Source organism: Cebus imitator, unplaced genomic scaffold (assembly GCF_001604975.1).
Source record: "Cebus imitator isolate Cc_AM_T3 unplaced genomic scaffold, Cebus_imitator-1.0 Scaffold162, whole genome shotgun sequence".
NCBI classification, from domain to species: domain Eukaryota; kingdom Metazoa; phylum Chordata; class Mammalia; order Primates; family Cebidae; genus Cebus; species Cebus imitator.
The window spans coordinates 483,435-508,022 of record NW_016107477.1 but is presented as its reverse complement, the minus strand read 5'-3'; the positions used below and the strand labels follow the sequence as shown (position 1 = coordinate 508,022).

General features: G+C 41.8%; 1 protein-coding gene across 31 annotated transcripts in view; it reads left to right on the top strand.

Annotated features, from left to right (window-relative positions):
• The first annotated feature begins 937 nt into the window (after nt 1-937).
• Nucleotides 938-24,588, top strand: part of EPB41L3 (erythrocyte membrane protein band 4.1 like 3) — a 243,717-nt gene continuing 220,066 nt past the window's right edge. For 9 of the 31 annotated variants that reach the window (XM_037744034.1, XM_037744030.1, XM_037744033.1 and 6 more), the window contains exon 1: nt 21,785-21,799. The gene's annotated coding sequence lies outside the window, so the exon portion shown is untranslated. Of the gene's footprint in view, nt 1,237-21,781; nt 21,800-24,588 lie in introns of those variants that run through there. The other 22 variants (XM_037744018.1, XM_037744015.1, XM_037744019.1 and 19 more) reach the window with 4 other exon arrangements.

The window sequence follows — 24,588 nt, the reverse complement described above, 5'->3', positions numbered from 1 at the left end:
ACTTGGCGATGTACCTCTTTCACATAGATACACCCAAGAGTCAGACGTTTCTGGTTGGATGGCTTTCCAGACTTGTGATTGTCATATTTTTATAGCTTTTTCTCCTCCAGAAGACTTTACCAAATCAGTTTTCCAGAAAGCATGCCTTCAGGAACTAGTAGGAGGCAGAGTGAGTGAAGAGTGGCCTGAGTGCCACTGATTGCACAGTGAATTGCCCAGGTCTTTGGGGTAAAGGTGGAAAGGAAAAGAAAGATAATGTTGTTCCCTTTGTTTACTTAAAAAGTCCAAGAGTTGTACAAGCACAAGTTTCGTTTGTCTGTGCATGGGCGTACATTCTCATGCCTGGACTCATAGCCCACAGAATCAAGCAAACATGTATGTGACACGCTCAGGAAACCTTGTGAGCACCAGTGGGGACGGCTTTGGGGAGCTGGAACCCCAGGGTCCTCCGCTGCAGGGATGCAGGCTGGGTGAGAAAAGGGGGCAAACTGGGTCTGTCTACACACTGCTCTTCATCTTTGGCGCTTCATGTGAAGTTGGGTGATGCTTAAATGAAAGAGCCTCCAAGCCACTTTCTGGCCTGCATCTTTAGACCGCTGCTGTGAAGTTAACTCTTTTCAGAGATTGCAAAAATTTAATATCAGCAAAAGAAACCAAGTTACCAGGTCCCCTTAAGGCACACGAAGGGACATTGATCATAACCTCTCCCTTTCCTCCAGTTCCTACCTACACAAAAGTGTGTGTGTGTGTGTGTGTAATTCTTTCCCTGCTTGCAGGGCCCGCTGGCTATAAAGCCTAGGGAGGCCTGCAAGGAGACCCACACTTTGCGAGCGCTCGGCTCGGAGGCGGGCTAAGGGCGGGGCCGCGCGCGGGGACCGCCCGGGCGCCGGGCACAGCCAACGAACGGACCGGGAGGGCGGGCCTGCGCGGGCTAAGCGGCGCGGGCTGTCACAGGCGCCCGACGCGCGCTGCAGGTGGCAACTTGGAGGTGCCGCCACCGCCGCTGCGGGAGGAGCCCGGGTTTGGCGGCCCCTTCCAGTCTCCGGGAGCTCTTTCCCGCCGCCGATCCGGAGATTGGACCTCGGAGAATTCGAAGGAAAGAGCCGCTACTGAGGGAGCTGTGAGCAGCCCTACCTCTCTCTGCCCTTGCGCTACTTTTTTATCCAAGGAAGGTTGTGCCTGCGGGCTGCGAATAAGCCCCGGGAGGGGCCTCAAAGGAAGACTTCCGCGACCCAGGTGAGCGCCTTTCCCTTTCTGTGCCCCATCCTTTTTGGCAGCCGGGCGTAGGCCAGGAGCGCCGCCTAGCCCCGTGGGCAGGGGCGCGGGTGCGGGCGCCTGCCCTTGGCTCGAGGTCGATGGGGGAAAGAGAGAGGAAGGGGCGAGGCTGACCCGACTGGGGGCTGCCTGGCCAGGTCCGCCCGGAATCGTCAGGGACTATTGGACGGGCAGTCGGAGACTAGGGACGAGCAGAGAGGTGCTTTAAAGGGGGCAGAGAGCTTGCGCCCCGCTTAAGCTGGCGGAGATCGGCCGCCTGCGCGCTGTGCGGGAGCCGCCGCGGGAACTGGACGCGGCCCCTCTGCGAACCCCAGAGCTAGTGCGCGGGGCCCGGCGAGCGCACCAATCTTCGGTCCCTCGGAGCCAGAGGCCCTGGAGGACGTCATCCCTCTCCGCTCGGGCAACTCCTCCTCCGCCCCACTTGCCTCCACCCCTCCGAGCCCGCCGTTTAGCCTATTCAGAGACTCCGTGACTTTGCCAACGCGCGCAGTGGTTGCTGCTGTCACTCCCCTCCCCGCCCTCGCCGGAGTTGGAGCGCCCTGGGGTCTGACCTCCTGGCCCCGGCCACCTAGTTGTGCGCTGGAGGCGAGTGGGGCTGGCCAGTTCTTTTCGAGGAGGGCAGGAGTGAGCGTGGGCTCTCTCTACACTGCTCCCTCCTAATCCGTCCCCGCCCCCTTGCAGCTCGAACCGCTAGCCCGGAGAGCTGAGTCTCAGAAGCCAGACCTTGCTTGCCCTGGCAAAACTGGGGGTCCTTCTGCGAAGGTGCGAGCCTCGCAGATGAGGCCAGAGCCTCCGCCTCCATCTCCGCGTTTCAGCGCCTGCTTTCCTGCTTTCAAGTGGACAGTGGCTCTGACCTCTGCATTCCGGCTCGCGGCGTGGGGGGCGCTAGAGGTAGTGTGTGTGTGTGTGTGTGTGTGTGTGTGTGTGTGTGTGTGTGTGTAAGGATGAGCGATTGCGATCCTCCGGGAGGCAGAAGCGCAGGAGCCTGTTCCTCCAGCCCCGCGGAGCCGCAGGGCCCGCCACCCCTCGCCGCTAGCGGCGCGCCGCTGCACCCCAGCAACTCCACGCTGCCGGCTCCTCTCCTCCCGCTCCAGCTCCCAGTCCCCCCAACCAAGGCCTCATCCCAGGATTAAAATCATCTGGCCACAGGGTGCGGGTGTGGGATCGAGGCGCTCTAGAGGGGAATGAGGCTGTTTTTCAAAATCCGGGGAGTGTCCCTCGCCGGGCATTGCATCTTTCCGCGACTCCTCTGTACCGACCTGAGGTGTAGGCTTGGTGGAGGCGGGCCCGCGCTCCAGGGAGTGCATCGGGTCACCCGAGAAGCCGACGCTGGGGGCTGCTGAGCCTCAGGAACTCCCTTTGGCTCGTCTTGCTCAGAAACCGGGGAACTCCGGGCCGGCGGCTGGAGTGGGGCGCGCTGTGTGGGAGGTGGTGTGGCCGGGCGGGTGCTGCGGGAGGGCGCCCCAGGCTGGTCGGGGGCTTCCCGCCGGGGCGGTAGGGCGCGCCGGGAGCGGCGGCGGTCTCTGGCACCCGAGTGGCGCTGGAAGTTGAGCCGGGGTCTGCAGGGCTGGGAGACCGCCCTGGCGCCGCCGCTGCGTATTCTGGAGAGGCAGCCACGAGGCGCATTCGGCAGCCCCCTCGGCCAGCGGGCCTCGGCTTTTGCTTTCCTTCTGCAGAAGTGAAGCCTTCGCCTGGGCTCGCGTTGGCTGGCGACCTTTGCACCAGAAAAGCCTGAGGTGCTAGAGGCGAAATCCTCCCGGGAGCGAGGGGCGGCGTTCACAAGGCAAGGAAAGCTAAGACGCCGGGCTCCAGCGGGTAGCGCAGTCGCGGGAGGGCGGCGCGGAGCGCCAAGAATCCTCAAGGCTAGGCGAGGCGAGGCGGACCCAACCCAGCCAGGAGGTGCTGCCCCCGCCCTTTGCGCTCTCTCACTGGGACCTGGTGTTAGAACTACCCCCGCCCCCACCAGTCTGCAACTGTTGTGTAATTCCCACTGAAGTGCATTGGATTAAGACTGGGCCGGGAGAGGGCTAGAAGACACTAAATGAGTGAAAGTAGAAACGATGGTAAATTCCAACTGTAACTGTAGTTTAAATCTAAATTCCTAGCGATTAGAAACAGATTCTAACCCTGTAGAGCACGGTCTATGTAAGAGTTCCCATATTGTATTTAAATAATGGCAGTTACTGGTGGGCCCAGCAAGACTTGCCCCTCCCAGGCTGGAATGGTGCTGCTTTGGGGGGCGGGGGCGGGGTGGGCTCGAGTGTGCCCATATCTTTACACATAATCTAGAACAAGGAAAGAGTCAAGTTTAGATCGGTTCTGAAATGACCTTGAGAGTCTCCGTCTTCACTTTCCCTTATTGGCCATAGGCAATTGGATCAATTACAGTTCAGACTTAGTGACACCAAGGGATCAAAGAGCCTCTCTTGTAACATTAGTTAATGGTCTTCTTAGAATGTGTAGTAACCTTAGGAAAACATTCGCAGTACTGAGGAGCAGAGGTATAAAACCAAATTTTGCAGCTAGGCTATGACCTCTCAATCCCAATCACGGAAATACAGCTGTTAGTGGAATGTAAGTTATTGAGAGCAGGGTTCTTTCTCATTCTTTTATCACCGGAGTCTGACATTTAGTAGGTGTTCAACAAAAGTTTGTGTAGACCAAGGCGTATAATTAAAGACATTGGCCTGAAAAGACATTTAATAATTTCTAGGTCAGGCCGGGCGCGGTGGCTCACGCCTGTAATCCCAGCACTTTGGGAGGCCGAGGCGGGTGGATCACAAGGTCAAGAGATCGAGACCATCCTGGTCAACATGGTGAAACCCCGTCTCTACTAAAACTACAAAAAATTAGCTGGGCATGGTGGTGCGTGCCTGTAATCGCAGCTACTCAGGAAGCTGAGGCAGGAGAATTGCCTGAACCCAGGAGGCGGAGGTTGTGGTGAGCCGAGATCGCGCCATTGCACTCCAGCCTGGGTAACAAGAGCGAAACTCCGTCTCAAAAAAAAAAAAATAATAATAATAATAATAATAATAATAATAATTTCTAGGTCAATCATTATTAAAGTCAGAATATTAAACTAATCATACAGTCATGTTGAGGGCTTGTGTGCGTGGTTTAGTTATATTTTTAAACTCTTTGGGATTGGTGAAATCACTTCAAATAAGAAGGCACTGGAAATTTAGAAATTACAGAGTGGTAGAGTTGCATGGTTAAAGTTTCTTTATAACAGTCTCTGGTTGAATACCTATAGAAACTGGGATCTCCCTACTTTCAGAAGTGTTTGATTCCATTTTAGAGAAATTTATTATTTAAATGCTAGGAACACAGGGATGAGCATGCCATGGTTCACATCTGCCCACATGACGCTCACATTCTGATTGGTGGGCCAAAAAGGAAGGAAGCATTTGGCTTCAGTGCTGTTGTGTAGATACATGAGAAAGTTAAGGGACCTCAGCAAAGTGTCCCGACACTTTGAACAGCAACAGCAAGAGAACTCCGCAAAGGATGGGTCCTGTGATCTGAATTTGAAGGGAAGTTCTGGAGCACTGCATAAACAGACTAATGAGAAGTCCACAGAAGGTTGGGCTGTATAGCTCTCCCTTCCTTCCAATTCCACCTTCTGAGCTATAACACCCCACTTTCTCCCTCTTCTACACACCCACCATTCTTCTATTTGAGAACAGTTTCCATGTCTCTCTGTTTCTTCTTTTCTCCAGGCCAAAGAGCTACAGATTCTTCCTGCTACCTCCAGTCCCAAATTACCCATTCTCACAATACTCTGAATGTTGGCATGCTTTCCTCTTGGGGAGTTAGGGAAGGAGAAGCAAAAATTCAACCTGGGCATGATTTTTGAAGGATTTTAAGTGAGAGCAGGTTAGCTGTGAATGTTTTATTAAAAAGATCCAGGGAGTGGGATGAATCACAGTCCACCCTGGGCGACTACTTCCTTATCTGTAAGGAGAATAATAATTTTCACCTACCACACTGTGACAATTAATTTGTGACTTCAGAGTTATCTGAGTTACTTGGAAGCAAAGTGTGAGACCTAGCACACGGGAACATAGAATTTTCCAATTCTGAGCTGGTTAACCAAGAATAGCAAGAAACACAATTAGTAAGAAAATATGACTTTCATTGGAGAACTGCTAAAGAGGCTAGAGATTTTTAAAGGTATTGAACCCTGCTATTCACAATAAAGATAAAACATGTAGCTGTTAGAAAATGTTTATGATGGGTCATTTTGTCAGGGAATAGAGAAAACTTGAATATAATACTCGCAGTAGCCACCAAATCACTGAAGAGATGAAAATAATTTGTTTTGTTTTCATGCTAGCTCAGTAGTATGTGAGGCTTTTATCTTGGAAGGTTTGGGGTCATGATGATATAGGGCTGATTGATGTCTAGCATGCATTCTGAAGTGCTAAGGGTCTCCTAGTCCAAAGCTAATGCAAGGACCAATGTCCTAGTGGGATTGTGGAAAGAATTCCAGATGTGGAAGCTAAACGGACACTGTCTTGGAATCCTAAATAATGGGAGAGTGAGCAGCTAAGTTAAAAGCAGCAACAAGACAGGGGAATGGCACTATAATTGGGGCCAATTGGGTGCAATTGCAGTCAAGCAGCATAAATGATGAGAATGGATAAAATATATTAATGGTCAAAAAAAAAATTCATGGTAGAACTTACTTTGGGTACTTGGAAATAAAAAGAGAGAGAAAGCTACCATTACTTTGTGTGGTGGGAAAACAAGGGTGAATGAGAACTTGGACACCTCCTTCCTGAGGTCAGTGCATTGTATAAGATCTCTGAGCCACCAAATCCTCATCAGTAAAGTGGGGATAGGAATGCTTTATAGTGAGAAGTGAATAGCAGAAAATATAAAACACCTAGAACATGACCGGGCTTTTAGGTGAGCTGCTCTGGCAACAAGCTACTGGTTTTCTAGAACCAGGAGTTTAGGTTGGCTGGATGCATTATTGCCACATCTTAATCTAACTCTTAGCCTTCATTAGAAATCTAGGCTCACATTTGCAACTGGCAAGGGGATAGTTTACCCAGTTGTTCCCCAGTTATCCCAAACTGAAAATGTCTAAAAATTTCATTCATCAATTTCATACTTTCCTCTCTTACACTAGGACCACCATGTCCTAAGTCACTCGTGTGGGAGACCTGGTCTTCATTTTTTTACACCGTTCTCTTCTCACATTCCTCCCTGACAGACACACACCCCGGAAATGTCAGGGTTCCCGTGGTAGTAACTCCCAGTGCCACTTCCTTTCTATCAGATCCCCACCAGTCCTACCTCTGGCTCTTGCCACCTCCTGCATGGACTATTGCCGTAATTATCCTAGCTCACTCTCATTCTGCCTTCCTAACTTCTGCTTCCAGTTCAGTTCTTTTACTGTGCTGCTTTGGTTGTGTCACTCCCTGCTCCAAACCTCAAGCCACTTCTGTTTCCTAAAGCATGAGTGAAAACTCCTTTTGATTTGTGTTCAACACCCTGTGTTTGCTCTCTGGTATCTAAGTGTTCAGATCTCCCAAGGCCCCAACAGGAAACCCATGGGAACTCTCCCCAGTTCCCATGTATGCCTTTAGGTTTGATTTCTCTGTCCTTTCTCATCCCATTTCCTTCAACTGAAATGCCCTTCCTCCCCTTTCTTCATCTTGAAATCCTGCACTCAAACACTGCCTCCCTCAAGATGTTTTTCTCAGTAATTCCCAGAAGATCTCTCTCTCTCTCATCTTTCCTTCCGTAGCTCTTTGCTCCTTCTTCTCTTGTGGCACTCATTGTATATTTATTTTTGGTGTCTTTTATTGACTGAGAGCTATGACTTCATTCTATTCACCTTTGTATTCCCCAGTAAGTTTTGTCCGGAGTGGGGGCTCCACTGTAACTTGTCTCTGAGAAGATGATTGTCTAGAGACATGTGAGGAGAGTTAGTGACAGAAGAAAAGAGGAATGTTGTTCCAATCCCATGTCAAGTCAGTATAAGGAAGAAGTAGCCAAGCCTTGATCAGGTCTTTGAAGACAAAGTGGAAAAACAGGCAATTATCTGGAAACTTCAAAAACCACCCTCTGCCCACGTTGGTCTGACTTCATGGATAATGTATGCCTTGGTAGCTGGAAGAATCTGTAAAATTAACATTCTTCATTATAGAGATGAGATTATAGTCATGTGAGCTAGCCAGAGCTTTCAAAAGTAGAATAGAATGTGGAGAGCCTAGCTGATAGCGATTGGGCTGAAAGAAAAGTAAGATATGCTGGGCAAGACGCCCGTAAAGTGCTGAATGCATTCGTAAATACACGAGCGAGGCCAGACATCGTGGCTCACACCTGTAATCCCAGCACTTTCAGAGGCCGGGATGGGATGACCCTTTGAGCCCAAAGACCAGCCTTGGCAACAAATCGAGACCCTGCCTCCACAAAAAGTAAAAATTAGCCAGGCATGGTGGCACACGGCTGTAGTCCTAGCTTCTTGAGAGGCTGAGGTGGGAGGATCACTTGAGCCCAGAAGCTGGAGGCTGTAGTGAGCTATGATTGTGTGCCACTACACTCCAGCCTGGGTGACAGAGCAAGATCCTTTCTTTAAAAAAAAAAAAAAGAAAAGTTTATTCATACTTTTAGAAGATAAAATTTCTTATGGTCTCATATATTTTTTTTTTTTTAAAGAATGAAAAATCGCCTGTAATCCCAGCACTTTGGGAGGCTAAGATGGGTGAATCACTTGAGACCAGGGGTTCGAGACCAGCCTGGCCAGCATGGCGAAACTCTGACTCCCCGACTCTACTAAAAAATGCAAAAATTAGGCTGGGCGCAGTGGCTCATGCCTGTAATCCCAGCACTTTAGGAGGCCGAGGCAGGCAGATTATGAGGTCAGGAGATCGAGACCATCCTGGCTAACATGGTGAAAGCCCCTCTCTACTAAAAATACAAAAAATTAGCCGGGCGTGGTGGTGGGCACCTGTAATCCCAGGTACTCAGGAGGTTGAGGCAGGAGAATCCCTTGAACCTGGGAGGCAAAGGTTGCAGTGAGCCGACATCGTGCCATTGCACTCCAGCCTGGGTAACAGAGCAAGACTCCTTCTCAAAAAGCAAACAAACAACAACACAACAAAAATTAGCCTGCTGTGGTGGCTCATGCCTGTCATCCCAGCTATTTGGGAGGCTGAGGCATGAGAATCACTTGAACCTGGGAGGCAGAGGTTGCAGTGAGCCAAGATTGCATCACTGCAATCCAGACTGGATGGCAGAGTGAGACTGTCTTAAAAAACAAACAAACAAACAAAAAGGAAGAAAAGATAAGGTAAAGCCATGCCATTCCTCATGTGTATACTATATGTTTAGGGTCAGGTAAAGAAATACATTATTATAAAAATGATTACCAGCTTCCATATTTCAGGAATAAAAATGCTTCCAGACTATTGAATATACAGTAGCTATCAACTTAAGAGAATAAAGTCACCCTCATCAAATAGTTGTAAAGAGTCCATTGCTCACTAGGAATGAGCAAAAAGAAAAAAAAAAAAAAAAAAAAAAAAAAAAAAAAAAAAAGCCATGATCAAGTACTGATCCAGTACAAATAGTTAGAAATGAGGTACTTTCATGTAGTGTTAGAATTATGTACTGAAACCTCCTGGATTATGAGGAATGGAATGACTCTGAGTGATCAAGAGCCACTGTATCTATGTTATGCAGATTTTGACACATGGTATTTATGAAGTTTCCACAAATATGTTACCAAATGGAGAAGATGTTGGCTATCCACTATCTGCAAACATTTTGTCACACGTGTGTGATTCATATCAAAATGCTGTTCCATACCCAGCTCATCTGCAGCTTACTAAGCCTCTCCCGGCCTCAGCTTTCTCACTGGCAAATGGAAATAACAGGATTCCCTACATCATGTACAGAATGAAAAAAAATTTAATGATGTCAATTATGTGACTACAGTTTATGAGTAAAAAAGTGAGACACAATATTTTAGTTACTGGTCTGATAGTGTTTTTAAAAAATCAGCATTATGCCATGCAAATTTCTCCATTTTTGTAACTCCATTATAAAAACAAATGTGGAATCTTCACAACAGTGAATTCAAATGCAAACAAATGTTTAATCTGAGACTCATATTCACCTTTAAGTAAAAAATGTATTTCTTTCCCCGAATAGTTACAACATTCTGCAGAGTTAAGGAGGGAACCGGGAGTCTGTGAGCAAAGATCAGTTTGTGAAACTAGAGGTCTGATTTAAAAGCAGTTGCTACCACTGATTAAAATATGTTTGCTTTCCTCCTAAAATAGCTGTCTCTTTGAATGTTGGGTGCCTTTTATAGGTTGCATTGTGCGTACTGTAATATACACAAAATGAGAATGTTAAAAAGCATGTAGCCTGCAAACCCTAAAGAGCAGAATAAACATGGTGATACAATATAAAATGAGCAAGATGTTCTTACTATTAGGCTCACTGCGTACTGGGACGCATAGTAACTGCTAGACTCAACCCGCTGGTTTCAGTACCAGTACGTATGAGCCGAATATCTGGTGACAAGTCACCTAAGTTTGTTAAGTCTTTAGTTTTTGCTGCAAAACTAGCTTAGTAATACATATGTAGCAGAGTATAGAAGTAATACTTAGAAAATGGCTAGCATATATTAAGTGCTCAAACAAATGTACCTATTCCTTTTTGTCATGTAATGCGTACCTTACTAACATTTAATTCAGTATGAAAATCTATATTTAACAAATCATGTTTTACTCTCAATATTTATATTTCAAGGTTTTGGCTCTATGCTTATTTACTTTTTGATGATTTAAGAAATAAACTTTGGTCCTGAGTATATTTCAATGTAATTCTCCCTTTGCCCTTTTTCATATTTAAAAAAATGATAACCAAAGCAAAATGCAATTAGGAAGATAAATCTGATAATCCTACTGCAAAATGTTTCTGCATTTCAAAATCAAATAGAAATCAATATTTTGTTTATCTACCTTTTCTACATCTGTATCATTCAAGCAGAAAAAGTAATAAATATCATAGATGTTTAGGCTTGCCTATTCTGAAGTAATCCATGACAAATTCCTTTATACTCTTTGATCTTGAAGTGATCTACATTGATCATTTAATTACCAAAATAATTGGGAAAAACTGTTACACTTTCATGTTTTCCAATGGACAGGTTGATCTGCTTTTGTTTTGTTTTGTTTTGTTTTTCTTTTTCTTTTATGAGACAGGGTCTTCCTCTGTCACCCAGGCTGGAGGGTGAAAATCACAGCTCACTGCAGCCTCGCCCTCACAGGCCCAAGTGATTCTCTTGCCACAGCCTCCTGAGTAGCTGAGACTACAGGCACATGCCGCCATATCCAGCTATTTTTTTTTTCTTACTTTTTGTAGAGATGAGGTCTTGCTATGTGTCCCAGACTTGTCTAAAACTCCTGGGCTCAAGCAGTTCTCCAGCGTTGGCCTCCCAAAGTGTTGGGTTTACAGGCATGAACCTGCTTTAATATGATTTTTAAAAGGGCACTTTAATTTGTAGTAGGTACAAATGTAACCCATGTTTCCTGAATTATAGTAACTACACAGCTTAATAACTATAATAAAACTGTATTTCTATGACTCTGTCACCATCCACAAAATAGTCATTCTAACCGTAGTCAGATTTCTCCCAACTGGGTTTAGGAATCCCTGGAGATCTCTTTCTTGCTTGCAAAACTGAATCCTCTCTGAGCCACTTACACCAAGCGATTTTTACTTGCTCCAGTTTTGGCTACTGTAGTGACACGTAACATCAGATATCTTAAAGGATGCCACTGAACCCATTGTGGCCAACGCCCAACAGAGAGTCACTAGGACTGCCAGGCAGTGAGTGATGTGTTTTCCTGCTTCCCTAAGGTCTGGATGCAATAGAGATTCTGGACCATTGACACCTGTGGCCTCATGAGGTCTACCTGGCATACGTAAATGTTTAGACAAGGGTTACCAACTGGTAAGCTCAAAAAATTTTTAAGTTCATTAAGTAGGCAATGGGGAACCATTCAAGGTTCATATGCAAAAGAGTAATATGGGGGGATTAGATATGGAAAGGCTACTCCGACTATGGGTGGGAAAGTTTGATGCTCTAGGAGTATAGAAAACCTTGGAGCCAAGGTCTGTACCTTGATTTCCTTTTCTCTTTAGGTGACTTCTTTCCCAAAAGACTCCTTAATTTTTTTCTAATAGTTAGATATTGGAGTATCAAAAGCTAAAAATGTATAGATCTTATTTTTAAAAGGTCAGATGGCATACTTTTAAAAGATAGGATGGTATAAATACTTTTCTCTCACAAAATGTATGAGTCCTGGGGAATATTGTCATGTTACAGCATCATCTACATTATTATAAAGGATGAGTAATTAGGACTATTCTTAGCTATTATTTGCTTCCTTTGGAAGCATATTACAGATAGAAGAAAATTAGGTAATGCAACAGTGAGTAATGTGGCTGAAGCGTACATGTGACCCAGTTGCCAAACCTTTTCACTAAGTGAAAAAGCATCATGATGTTTTGTTTTAGGTCTGGTACTTTAATAGATGATTATACTCTTTTTTTTTTCAGGTCACTCCACATGTATTTTTTTTTAAGTGTAGCATTGGTCTCTGTATTATACAGTTAGAATATAACTAAATGTGTTTCAAGAAAAATAAGCAGCAATGTCATTTTCCAGATTGTGGGTTCATCGTCACTTAAGTTCCCTAGATGATAGTTTATTCATCTTTGTGACACAGCTACAACTGCTTCAGCTTTCAAATCTAGAATCCTGAAGCATTGTCATAGATTTAAAACCTTTTGTTTTTTTTAAACTGGATAATGTAGCATAAACTTTGTGATTGTTTTCATAGCTCAGGGTTGTTGAAACACAATTTTGACATAAAAAAATGAAAATATCATTTTACACAGGTTTTGCTATAGAAAAATACTAAATAATTCTTTAATAATCTTGTTATTATAAACTCAGGTAACATCGTTTTTCATCTCTGGATAATGATCACATTCATCTGGTAACAATTAATCTGTTGCTTTTCTGAATTAACTCAGTACTTTCACTGTTTACCAAGTTACCTAGAATCTCGTTTTATTATTTTCCCTCCCTTTTACCCCTCATCATGGATTTGGATGAATTCAGAGAGGTTCTCGGTAATCTTTTCAAAGCATAACAAGAGGATTTATCTAGATGGCTCCCATTAAAATAAATAAAAATTATAAATGCATGGCTACAGTATTAGCACATCTCTTAAAATACTTTCTCCTGGCCTCCGTTTGGCATAAGGAAAGAGGGTGTTTTTTACATTTGATTAGCTGTTAGTCTAGAGGAAGATAAAAGTCCACTAGACCTGGCTGGAATGTAGCAAGTGGCACATTCCTGCCTGACTCTGAGCGGCTTACATAACGCTTCAAGGAACAGCTGAGCTGAATCACGAATGGCTGAATGGCTTTCCATGGAAGGTGCAGTTAACTTTCTACCTGGAAATGAGTTGATATGGGAAAAAGTGTCTGACTCAAAAAATTATTTCTCTGACTAAAAGTGTAATGTTAGTAAGACTAAGGAAAGGATAGTTAAAAAAATATTGAAAAGAAAAGAACCATTTTCATACATTAGACCACTGGGCTGCGTATGGATGTAAGTGGGTGTGCTGTGGCAGGGACTTAACAGAACAAGTTGTACTGTGTTCACAAAAAGTAATCAGAGTGAAATGTGCGCTTCCTCTTTTCTGCCCATTGCTCCTGAACTTCATCCTAATCCCAACCTTCCCACCCCCACACAAACCTCTCTTAATAGTCAAGAGCCAGATTCTTGTGGGGTTGTACAGATATAGATATATAGATACAGATATATATATCACATAGTAGCAACATATGTATATATCACATAGTAGCATTATATATATATATCTCAAATAGCATTATATATATCAGATAGTAGGCATTCAGTAAATACAAATCATTACAGTGACTCGATTTAGTGTGGTATTATAAAATAGAAATTAGAACACATAATAATTGTATTTTCAAAAAGTTTTAGTGGCTAACTAGTGTAATATTTTAAATGTCTCTTATTTAACACCAAACATTCAGTTTGGTGTTAAAGGTGTAATCAAACTGTACACTGAAGTTACAGGGAGCAGTTCAGTAAGAACCTATTATACCTTTAACACCAAACAGGGTGTTTGTGAGCACATGCATTCTACCAGGGCTGAAAATACCGAGTTCTGTTCTAAACACATTATTTTTTTATGGTTGGATGGTTTTGCTATTGTAGAGACAAGCTGAATTTGTCTATATGGGGTGGCTTGTTGGAGATTTACGGTGTAGTTTTTTGCCACTTTTTGTTGACTTTTGTCTGTTTACCAAGATACACACTGAATTTAGAAATTTGTTTTTCACCATTGACCTACTGAAGTATGAGTGTGCACATGATATGAGAAGAAGCATCAAAGATATGAGGAAGCCAAAGTCAATGACCTCCAAATGTTTAGAAGCCTTTTATTTTTCCACTGAAATCCCATGGGGAGAAACTTGTTTTCAGCTCTGTGAGCTTTTTAGACATAGGTTGAGCAATGTTGCTAAACTATTCTCCTTTAGTCCATGGTCTTAACTTTTTTGCATTTCCTCCATAAGGAGTGCATGTTTATCTCATATTTTGGGAGGTTCTGGCACTCTTCTTTCTGAATATTTTTCAAAGCAGAAGCCAAGCAATGATCAAAGAGTAGTTTATGAATGTTGTACATTTTGTTTCTAAGAGCATAGGAATGCTTCTTTTCTTCAGTCTCTGGCTTTTTTAGCCTTAGGGTGAAAAGACTAGAGTGATAAAAGGCAGAGACCTACTTTCTGAATATAGGTATTCCCCATTTTACAGCTGAGTCATTTTTCGAAAAGTGCATTTGTAAGTAGTTGTTTGGAATTTTGAATTCTTTGCCCTGAGAGAAGATGTTAAAAATTGTGTTTAGGTTCCAGGCTAGTCCAGACAACTATATTAAATCTATGTTATGAACAGAATTTTGGAACTGCAGTATTAATGTTAGTCATGGGACTTTGGGACAGGAAGCCAAATGGTACCGGAAGCCAAATGGTACCTCCCTAGATGGATAGCCTATGGTGAAAATTTTTGGATGAGTATATAGGGCTTTGCAACTTCCTTACTGAATCTCTCATATGTCTTCTAGTGCCCATTTCTTTGAGCACACTATCCTAAGTCAAATTTTTGTGCTCATAGTTAGGCATTCTTACTTTCCAAAATATACTCCTTACTCCAAATTTATTACCTTCTCTTTCTCAAATAAAACTACCATTTTCTTTGTTCTTCTGATCAAGTAATAGATAGGAAAGCAGTGTGATTGAATTAATTATATTTGCACAAAAGATTGATAACTCTATAATCCTTCCTTGTTATTTGCATCTAAAAAACAGAATGACTTGTGACTCAAATCAAATACAAGTTGTTGTACTTTCTTCAGTTTGATATTCATTTACCATCTTTTATGAGCAAGGTACTGATAGACTATGAGAATTTAAGTGTGAATAAAATATGATGCTATCATCTTATAGGAAGACTGATATATAAACACAATATAAAGTGTGATAATGATGAGTGGCAAAAGATAATTTTATGAAAATACCAAATCTTATATGTCACTGGAGGGAAGAAGGTAAATTGATATAATATTGAAAAACAATTAGGCATTATCTTTTAAAGAAAAGCATACTGTCCAACACAGGAGTTTTGCATTTCATTATATGCTATAGATAAACTCTTGCATGTATACACCAAGGAATGTTTCAAAACTATCCATAATAGCAAGAAACTGGAAACAACACAAATGTCTTTGGAAAAGAGAGTAGATAACTAAAGTATGGCATTTTACCAAATGAGACACGTACCACAAAAATGAACATAGCTATCAACCAACCACATGGATGAATCTTTAATATTGTTGATTTTTCTACATTGCAGAAGATTACTTAACATAATAGCCTTTTTATAAGGCTCAGAACTGAAAAACATAACAATATTGTTTAGGAAAATGTGACGGGAGGTAGGAGGACTGCAGAGGAGATGCAGCCATATTGGTGACATTCTCATTATTAAGTGAGAGTTCACAGGTGTTCATCTTTGTTATTATGCTTCATCTTTTACATATATACGTGTATGCATATGTATATGAAATATTGCATAATAAAAACACTTCAGGTGCATTTTTTTAGCAATCGCTCCAGTTCTGGGGAAATCATCAAAGAAGAAGCCGTTCATTTTGACTGGGATACTGGGAAGGATTCACAGGGGTGGCTGAGTTTATCCTGGACTTGAAGGAAAAGCAGGGTTGTGGGGTTCGGGCAATGTTGAGAGGTAGAAAGTGGAGAAAGAGTGAAGCAGGAATACAGATAGGAGGCTCGAGATTTAGAACGGTTGGAGTGATTCACAGGTGGGCTGTGCAGGAGTCGGGGTAACAGCTGAATTTGGGAGAGGTGAGGGAAGAGTGATGCTGTCATGGCTCTATATTTCTGTGCAAGGCAACGGAGGATCCTCCTGAAAACCATGAGATTACCAAGGGAAAGTGCTGACAATGAAAGGAGAGCACCTGGAGAAATCCAGGGTAACCAGGAAGAGAACAGAAGACCTTCCTTCTGGAAGACCACCAGAAGGAAGTGTTGAGGTTCTGGAGGAGGACAGGAAGGCACGGAAGTAGGATGTCCCAGTTGGAGGGGATTTCAGACCCATGAAGGGTGGGATTTCATAATTCAGATGGGGTTGTCCTTTGAGAAAAGGGAGTACTAAGAAGCCATGCTCTCTTTCTATTTTTCTCTCTGTTAAAAATTTTCTTTCTGTATGTATATAGATCATAGTTACCTAAAAGTTAAACAGCTTTTGGGTGACTTATTGTGATAGAAGAAATAGAGGAAGAGACAGAGAAAAGGAAAGAACCATCATTTACTGAGGGCCTACTGTGTGCCAATACTCCACCCTGAGGGCTGGAAATATCTTTATTTCTGGCCTTTCTCACAACCTCTGGAGTGTCTAATGTTAAGAGATAAAACCAGTCACACTCCTCATTTTAAAATGTACAGTGAAGTTGTTTTCATATAGTCACCCTGTAGTGTTCTCAAATAGTGGGTCTTCCTCATTCTAAGTAGATGTTGTACCCATTAGCCATCCCCACCTCCCCCATGTATCAAAACATCTCATGTACCCAGTAAATATATGTATATCTTCTATGTACCCACAAAAAATAAAAATTAAAATAAAGAGATAAAGCCAAAGTTTACAGAGGATGAGTCACTTACCCAACCCAAAGTCTATTCAAAAAAGACGGACTATCTCTGTGAAATCAGTTTCTCTCCATGTTTCATGCTTCTCAAAAAAAAAAAAAAAAAAAAAAAGAAGCAGCAGCTTTAAAAAGAAAGTCTGAATTAGATACACTGAGAAGTTCAATTCTGTGCATTTTTTTTTGCTCTGATATCTTTAGCATTTTTAAAGCCTAGTACTTTTCTCTTGATGTTTAGCCATCTTAGTCTTGATGGGAGGTTCTAACACCTTATCAGTTGCTTCCTTTAGGGTATAGGCTGTCACCTAAGTTAGTTACGTTCTAGCAGGCATCTCTGGAGAAAGTACTTGGATAACATTTTTGCTGTAACTAGCCTTGTCCGCTGGCCATGTTCATATTCTCTTCACACACATAACCTGACCCTGACATAGCTACAGGTTTGTCTTTTCTCACTGATTTTACTAATGTATCATGATTTTCTTTTTATTAAAATCATAATCATGCTTTTAGTTGCTATTCATTCCTGGAAACTGCATATTAAAATAATTATTTTTATCTTGCTGACACTGAAGTTACAACTCATAAATTTTATAGTCATAGTGTATTCATGTTAGCTCCCTAGTTTCCTGTCTCTGGCTTCTCAGTGAAGCTGGAAGTGGATTATTTTCCTAAGAATGACGGGAGTCCAGAGGGGTTTGAGAATGGATAACGTTTGTAACAACTTCAGAGAGGAGAGGTACAAAAGAGCCAATGAGGGAGGGCAAAGAGAATTTCTAAAGCAGCAGAGAAGGCCTTCATGAAGTTAGAAAAGCCCATCTCCTATAGAAGTGGCCATCAACACTGCTCCATTTCCTCTTGCTTTGTGGAGAGGCTGCAGAGCGGGAGTGAGACCCTAATTCTGATTCTGCTTGAATATGGGAGGTATTGGGAGACAAAAGAAGCTCAACTATAAACATTTTCCATGAATCAACCAGAAACTTGGGTTTTAAAGGCAAGTACAGTTCAGATATGCATCTGATCATGTAAGGGAAGTTTTTCATTTTGAAAGCAATCCTGAGATTCACTATAAATTGATGAAGATTTATGAATCAAAGTGGTGGAAAAGTAAGGTGAACAATTAATAATTCTTTACAACTATTGCATACAAAGAGAGGGACTATAATTCTAGCCTCCTACACCTGTGGACTATTGCAACATTGATTGCTCTTGGGTAAAGACCAGAATTCTTCACTTGGCCACATGGTTTGCTCCCGTCCACTTCTGCAGTCTCATCTTGCATCATTTGCCCTTCTGCTGTTTGTTCTAGATAATTAGCTCTCAATTGTTTTGGCCTCAGGACCTCTATACATTCTCAAAGATGACTGAAGACTGAAAAGAAATTTTCCTTTTTTTTTTTGAGATAGAGTCTTGCTCTGTCACCAGGTGTCAGGCTGGAGTGCAGGGGCACAATCTTGGCTCACTGCAAGCTCTGCCTCCCAGGTTCAAACACTTCTCCTGCCTCAGCCTCCCAAGTAGCTGGGACTACAGGTGTGCGCCACCACACCCAGCTAATTTTTGTATTTTAGTAGAGATGGGGTTTCACCGTGTTGGCCAGGATGGTCTCGATCTCTTGACCTCATGATCCCCCGCCTTGGCCTCCCAAAGAGCTGGGATTACAGGCATGAGCGACTGCGCCCAGCCAAGAACATTTTTTAACATTTATTTTTTACTTAAAAATAACAATAATAAATCTATTTCACGTTAATATAAATATTTTTATGAAGTTAACTATGTTTCCCAAAACAAAAATAGGTTCGGGTAAAGACTGTCACTGCAAATCTATTTAATGCTGGCTTTGCAGAAGAGAGTGGATTCTCATGTCTACTCTTGCATTAGAAACTGAGGGTGAGCTATCACACATCATGTAGTTTCTAGAAATTTCTACTCTAAGCTCATGGGAGAATGTAAGTGAAAAGGCAAATAAGGTCTTAGTGTAACCAGGAAAGTGGATTTGACCTCAGGAGTCCCTGAAAGGATCTTGGAGACTTCCCAGTCCCTGGCTCCTACTTCAAGAATCACCTATCCTAGACCCATGGGCCTTTATTTGGTTGGAGAGGTCAATAGGATGACTGACAGGGATAATGGAAAATAGGGCTAGGAATTCAGGTTGAGACTATAGCATATCTTGTCGCATTTGGACATTCCTCGTCTTCTGAGAAGGAACTGAGCATTACTGCAAGAGGCAGACAATAGTTGGGGACATTCAAAAGTCCACTTTGAATTGACACTGTTTTGTGTTTGTCAAAGGTCTTTTACAGGAATAATTTCATTTGATTGTTACCATAACTCTATAAGAAAACCAGGACATTTATTATTTTCTTTTTTCCCTCAAGGAAACAAATGTCTAGTGGCTTAGTCAAGGTCATCCACTTTTTTAAGAGATGACTGAACTCCCACCTCATACTCCCTAAGACCTTTCTCTCTGCAAGTATGTCCTCTCACTGAAAGATTAACTCACTGTAAAAGAGACCCATGGATGCCAGGGACTGGTGATAAAATACATGGGCAGAAAGTGTTTGGAAATATGCCGGATGAGGTGGTTCATGCTTTAATCCTAGCACTTTGGGAGGCTGAGGCAGACGATCACTTGAGGTTAGGAGTTCGATATTAGCCTAGCCAAAATGGTGAAACCTCGTCTCTACTAAAAATACAAAAACTACCTGGGTGTGGTGGCACACACCTGTAATCCCAGCTACTCACGAGACTGAAGCACAAGAATTGCTTGAACCTGGGAGGCGGAGGTTACAGTGAGCTGAGATTGTGCCACTGCACTGTAGCCTGGGTGACAGAATGAGACTCCATCTCAAAAAACAAAACAAAAGACAAAACAAAATATGTTTGAAAACAGTTATTTATGCTTACCTCCATGACAGTAACTCATTTATGCACCAATATATTCCCTTTTTTTTGCATCTTTAGCAAGTAAAACTAGATAATGCATGGGAGAGGATCAGCTGTGCTCTTCCTAGGTGCTCTTTGGCCAATACAAATAAAGTCTGGATGTCTGCAGTGAAACAAACAGTCACCATTCATTACCAGGACTAAGGAGAGTACGTTAAGAAACAAAACACTATCCCAAACTCAAGTTGTTCAACTTTAAAAATATTCAAAGGACATCAAGAATACCTTGCATGGACACTTTTCAAGGATTCAGATAGAATAGGGATGCCATAGGCGAGGACAGATTCCCCGAGGGCTCTGGAGTGAGTGGGGACAGCCCAGCTCATCTCTGGTCTTTGTAGGCATTTTTGTTATGATTTCTTTCAGTGTCCTTTAGGCAACTACTCTCATCCTACTATCTGCTGAAAAGAAGACCAAATTTCTTGAATTAATGCTAGGCAGCTTGTTATTCTATTACAATTGCAGTCTGTTAACACTTTTCACCAACTGTTGACTTTCATTCATTCTTTCCTTTCAAGATTGGGTCTACACAGAGTGGCAAAATAGTTCTAAAACCATTCTGACAATAGCTTTTTTGTTTTGTTTTTCCTAATTGTGGTAAAATGTACGTGTCATAAAATTTACCGTCTTAACCATTTTAAGTGTACAGTTCAGTAGAGTTACATATATATTATATATATTGTGGATTGACTTTATAAATTATATATGTGTAATATATTATATACATGTAATATAATCTATAAGGTTTCAATCCATAATATATATGGATTATAGGTAATATACATATTATATATGTCATATGTATATGTCATATACATATATATGTATATGTATATACACATATATACATTATATGTATATGACATATATGCATATGTATATATGTATATGTATACTTACATATAATATATGTAATATACATACATATGTATGTAATACATGCATATATTATGACAACCACCCTTCCACTTTTCGTCTGTATGAATTTTACTACTCTGTACACCTCATATAAGTGGAATCATGCAGTGTTTGTGCTTTTGTGTCTGACTTGTTTTCACTTAGCATAGTGTCTTAAAACTTCATCCATTTTATTGCATGTGTTAGTTTGTCCTTCTTTTTGAAAGCTGAGTAATACTCCATTGTATGTACATATCACATTTTGTTTGTCCATTCATGCATCAATGGACATGTGTAGTTTCTGCCTTTTGACTATTGTGAATAATTCTACTGTGTACATGTGCATGCAAATCTTTCTTCAAGATCCTGCTTTCAGTTCTTTTGAGTTGATAGTAGTATTTGATGGAACTGATTAGTAGTGTACATTTGTAAGACAGAGGCCCAGGAGCCCTGAGTGGACATGAGGCTCACAGAATTCCTCTAGCATGACCTTGACAAAGCCTGGTTTTCCAAGGTGACTGCTCATGTGGAAAGCTTATGATAGATGAGCTATTGGACATGAAGGCTCAGTTTGGGAGTTTCATCTACTTGAAAATATGTTTTATGTGATTTTATGCTGTGAAATTTCTTCCCTGAAAGAGCAATTGTCATGGCTTGTAAGACTGAAAAACAATGCATCCTAGAAATTTAATGATGTGTTAATTATTTTTTCCTGGGCCTTTATAAAAAGATAATAATAATAACTTATTTCTCTTTGGTCTCTTCTTTGAAGAATGCAAATTCTATTCTGTGGTTCTAACCAGTAGCACATCTAAACTGGGTTATAATTTATATTTTTTGTGAGTATGTAATTAGAATTGGTTTAGTCAACTGCTTGTTGGAATGTGTAAATAACTTTACTAGATTTTCTGATTATTACTTTCAGTCAGCCTACACCTGTACCTTGCAGAAGCCCCCCATTCCCATTCTAGTCCAGACTTGCTTAATTTTTATGATCCTATATGTTTATACAAATCTTTCATATTTTCTTTCTTGAAACATCTATTGCATATTCAAATGTGGTTTGGGTGTATATCTCTTATTTGCAACTGTTAATGAAAAGGTTAATGAGAGATCCCTTTGGATGTCTCATGAATAATCTACCTTGTTTTTCTACAGAAATCTTCCCCTTAACTCCCACTGTACTGGCAGTTGGATGGCTTCTAGAAAGGAGGGAGCTGTCATTATCATGCTTAGAATGGGATAAGGTAGCACCAGTGGTTGAACTATGTCTAAAGTATTTTTTTTTTTCTCTCTTTTTTGCTCACCCTTCCTGTCTCACTTGGAACATGGAATATGGACCTGCCAATCATCTGGAAATGTTACCTTTGCATGTTGGGACGTGGATAATGTGGGTGAGTCCTGAAATCTATGTTTAAGCTGTTGATTTATCTCTTTGTTTGGGAAAGAAAAAACTGTCAGATGAATTGTTTGATGGGCTGTCTTCAGCATCCCAATGCCTGTGTGCATGCAGCCCAGGCACCTCTGGTTAGACTCAGTCCTCCTGCATCAGAGAGGGAAAAGTCCTGAGGTATCCTTACAGCAGCACCCAAACTCAAATGAAACGAAGATGAATCATAGTCAATGGCAAAAGTTGCTATTTAGGCTTCAGCTGTTGGTTTTCTTTTTTTCTTCTGGGTTTATACCATATTTAATAATGCTTCTTTATGACAAAGCAATTTGAAAATATCCCATGTCTTGACACTGTGTTTTCTAAGACTCTTGTTCAGTTGTTTCTATAAATCACATACCTCTCATCTTCACATTTACCATTTGTGGCAGATGCACATGTATGTGTTTTTGTGATGCTGACATTGTTTCTAATATAAGTCCATTGGAAATGATACGTTGTTGATGTGTTGATATAAAATGAGTCATGCATCTTGACACGACTTCCCTGCTGAATTAGTCCTTAGTAGATGATGTCAAAACTCAAAGTAGTAAAACTATTAAATATTAAATTCTAACTTTATTCTTCCAAAGCTGAGCAATAATCATGTACTAGACCCTCCATAGTTTTGCGTGCAGGGCCAGGCGTGCAAAGGAAGGTTGTGGTCTACTGGTAGATTTCTTGCTATAGAATGCAGAGGAGACAATAGGGAGATTTTGAATACAAAAAAAAATGTTTTTCAATACATATTTTTCTAGTTCTCAAAGATACGGTAAGAAAAAACCTAGGTTAAAGCCTTTAATTGGTATGATATTATAGAAGAGGCTTGTCCAGGATGATCTTCTATATGTTTCTTAAGGACTTAGCATGGTTGGTTAAAAAAAAAAAAAGAAATTGGTTGAGGCATAGCTCCATAGGAAAGTTATTGTCTTGATTATCAATTACACTTTCATCCTGAGTCTCTGTCTCAATAAATTTGAAACTGCCATGTCACTGTCTTAGCTGGTGGAGGTAACAGGATTTCACTTGCTTGGAGCAAACACATTTGTTGTTGCAATCTGTTATTTCTGAAATTTCTAAAAATGTAGTGAATGTTAGCATGAAATTTGGCATTGGTGTTTGTAAGATTTTCTATTCTGGTATAAGTAATTTGGGAATCTTTATGTTAGATGATTTAGTTACCCATAAATATCCTTAGGAATATGTGTCATTTGAGTTTAATCTGTTGAGCCGTGAGCTGTTGATTTGACACAATTATCACCTAATCAGCTGTTTTGCTTATTAAGTTATGTTACGATTCTTTAGTTCCACATCTAAAAGTCTCCCTCTGGGATTCACATGGTGTGTCTTCCTCTGTGTGCACTTTTGGGTCTTTTCATCTTCCTTCTGTTAGGGAAGGATAACCACGTGGACAAACACCCTAAAAAAATCTCATTTTCTTTTTCAGTGATAATCGGTAGCCAGAGCCTACCCACTTTTAAATTGATCATAAGCCGGGTCTTGTGAATTCTCTGTCTGTCTGGGACATTGAAAGCCTTCTGAAGATAACACTTTATTTGTGAGGTGCTCAAGGAATCCTCAGAAATCTCTCATCCTAAAAATAGCAAAGTCCAAGAGCAATAGGGTTTTACTTGATTATTTTCTCCTCCCCAACTCTGTTGCAGTATATGCTGTGCATGCTCATCTGCCTCTCCCGCTCTTTCTTCTGCCTCTTTCTGTTGAGGGGTCGTCTGACTGGGGGGTTGTTTGGTTTTCTTATTTGTTTTTGTTGTATATATAGGTGGCTGGCTGTACAGCCAAATGCCTACTGGTTTGATCAGTAAGGGATTGCCTTCTTCACAACAACAACAATGACAACAGCAACAACACATCTGGTGTTCCTGTCACACTGCCGTGGCTAACTTTCTGGGATGCACAGAATCGCTGCATCATCACCACCTTCCTTCCACCACCATCCCCATTGCTTTGTCTCTACCAGGGACTAAATTATGGACTTACAGAAATCTCATCTAATTTTTTTTTCTTTTTTTTTGAGATGGAGTTTCGCTCTTGTTACCCAGGCTGGAGTGCAATGGCGCGATCTCAGCTCACTGCAACCTCCGCCTCCTGGGTTCAGGCAATTCTCCTGCCTCAGCCTCCTGGGTAGCTGGGATTATAGGCATGTGCCACCATGCCCAGCTAATGTTTTGTATTTTTGGTAGAGACGGGGTTTCACCATGTTGACCAGGATTGTCTCGATCTCTTGACCTCGTGATCCACCTGCCTCAGCCTCCCAAAGTGCTGGGATTACAGGCTTGAGCCACTGCGCCCGGCCCCCTAATTTTCATACATCTAATTTTCTAATATTGTGGATGAACAGACTGCAGCACAGCTAAACCTGCCAGAGGCCACTGAGCAGTAGAAGAAGGGGTCTGCTTTTCACCCAGAAGTCTGATTCTAGAATTTTATCTACTGAAATGTTTTCACCATACACATTTCCTTTTAACTGGTTTCACATACTTTTGGACACTCCTGGACCTTCAAAGGTAGAATTTGGGTGTATGACAGATAATGCTTTGCCATGCATATCTGAATTTGTCTTTTACCTGGCAGTTACGTAAAGTTCTTTCGTGAGTCAAAATTGACAGTCCTATGGTGACAACGTTGGGGAACAGAAGGGATTATATTAAAGATAGTGGTTTCTGTCTCTAGATAAGCGAAGAACTTCACCTGAAGGTATAGCCATATTTTTTTTTTTTTTTTTTTTTTTTTTTT